We start from the raw sequence: 2316 nt of genomic DNA, 5'->3' as shown, positions 1-2316 counted from the left end.
CGCTAGTAAACCGGGAAGTAGCTACTCACGCACTGCAATATACAGAATGAATAACTAGGGGCAGTAGATATGAAAAAAAATCAACAATGGCGCAAACCTCAATAACAGCAATTACACCAAATCACATAAAAACCGCACTTAAGCTACATAAGTACAATCAAACTGAAAATATATTCTGGGTGCACGGACGCTTGAACCGAGGCATGTTGTAAGTAGGCTTCACCATGAGAGGAGCCGGCGGTGTAAAATCTCGTACACAATACGGCCGCGGAAGTACGGCATGTGCTTCTCCTTGAACAAAATCGGTGCATCCCGGGTGAGACACTCAGCGTACTGACACAGGAAGACGCCGCAGTCGAAGGTGTCCTTCTGGAGTGGCACATTGGATGGGTAAAAATACCAGCCGCTCCAGTCCAGGTCGCAGTCACGCCAGTGGCTCACCTTTTCCAGGTAGTCCGCCAAATCATCGATGATGTTGGCATGCTCATCGCGCGGACCCAGGCTGTCATAGATGACCATCTCGGGCGTGCAGAAATCCACCACGGCGAGACACCAGTGGGACGGGTCCTCAGAGTGCACGGGCACCATTAGAATGTCGTAAGCGAAGAGGTCTTCGCCTTGCGTCCAGCGTTTCACGCCGTCAGGTCCAAAGCTATGCAGCTTGGTGAAGAAAAAAGTACTGAACGCGTACACAGCCGGACCGCCTTGCCTCTTGGAGCGTTGCGCAATCATGGCCAGGTAAAAGTTCACAATATTGTCATTAAGACCCTTGCCTTCTCCTAGCGTGGCTATGTCATGTCGAGTGATAGCCATAGAGAAGGCCTCGACCAGAACCTGTTCCGGTGGGCCCGGCTTCAGCGCTTCAGACACTTCTCCCTGCATGGCAGAAGTGAGTCGGCTACTATAGCTGACGTCTCCCTCGAGGTCGGCTGCGACGGTCATCGCCGCCATGTTTTCACTTCAGGTTTGCACAGGGGCGCTCAGGAGACAGGATCACTCTTCAAACAATCTGTTCTTGTCGATAGGTTGAAGCATCCCTCTGCAACTGACAGGAGGCACAGAGCAGTCAGCGAACGTCACGGGGCTAGCGGCTGACTTAGACCAAAACTGCTGCTCGCTTTGAACGGTCAGCGTTCGTCTTACCTCGGAGGAGAAGACGCGCTGTTGCTTTTCGAACACCTCGTTGATGGTCAAACAGAATAGATAACTCTTCAAACTATCTGTCCCGATCAACAGGTGGAAGCGTCCCTCTGCAACTGACAGGAGACACAGGGCAGTCATGGAACGTCACGCGGCTAGCGGCTGACCTAAACCAAAACTGCTGCTCGCTTTGAACGGTCTGCGTTCGTCTTAGCTCGTAGGTGCCGACGAGCTGTGGCTTTCACGACACCTCGTTAGTGCTCAAACAGATTGGATCACTCTTCAAACAATGCGTCCTGAACGGCAGTTTGAGGCGCCCCTCTGCAACTGACAGGAGACACAGAGCAGTCAGGGAATGTCACGGGGCTAGCCGCTTACTTAAACCAAAACTGCTGCTCGCTTTGAACGGTCAGCTTTCGTCTTACCTCGGAGGAGAAGACGCGCTGTGGCTTTTCGAACACCTCGTTGATGGTCAAACAAAATGGATAACTCTTCAAACTATCTGTCCCTATCAACAGGTTGAAGCGTGCTTCTGCAACTGACAGGAGACACAGAGCAGTCAGCGAACGTCACGGGGCTAGCGGCTGACTTAAACCAAAACTGCTGCTCGCTTTGAACGGTGAGCGTTCGTCTTACCTCGTAAGTGCCGACGGGCTGTGGCTTTCGCAACACCTCGTTAGTGCTCAAACAGATTGGATCACTCTTCAAACAGTGCGTCCTGCAGGAACGGCAGTTTGAGGCGTCCCTCTGCAACTGACAGGAGACACAGAGCAGTCAGGGAACGTCACGGGGCTAGCGGCTGACAAACCAAAACTGCTGCTCGCTTTGAACGGTCAGCGTTCGTCATACCTCGGAGGAGAAGACGCGCTGTGGCTTTTCGAACACCTCGCTGATGGTCGAACAGAGGGGATAACTCTTCAAACTATCTGTCCCGATCAACAGGTTTAAGCGTCCCTCTGCAACTGAGAGGAGACACAGGGCAGTCAGGAAACGTCACGGAGCTAGCGGCTGACTTAAACCAAAACTGCTGCTCGCTTTGAACGGTCAGCGTTCGTCTTACCTCGTAGGTGCCGACGGGCTGTGGCTTTCGCAGCACCTCGTTAGTGCTCAAACAGACTGGATAACTCTTTAAACTATCTGTCCCGATCGACAGGTTGAAGCGTGATTCTGCAACTG

General features: G+C 52.6%; 1 pseudogene; it reads right to left on the bottom strand.

The window, feature by feature from the left end:
* Positions 1-219: 219 nt before the first annotated feature.
* On the bottom strand, positions 220-942 carry LOC144108471 (sentrin-specific protease 1 pseudogene; annotated as a pseudogene).
* Between the last annotated feature and the right edge of the window lie 1374 nt (positions 943-2316).

The sequence above is a fragment of the Amblyomma americanum genome, chromosome 10 (assembly GCF_052857255.1).
Source record: "Amblyomma americanum isolate KBUSLIRL-KWMA chromosome 10, ASM5285725v1, whole genome shotgun sequence".
Taxonomy (NCBI): domain Eukaryota; kingdom Metazoa; phylum Arthropoda; class Arachnida; order Ixodida; family Ixodidae; genus Amblyomma; species Amblyomma americanum.
Note: the sequence above shows the minus strand (reverse complement) of the source record. Positions and strands in the feature narration are given on the sequence as shown.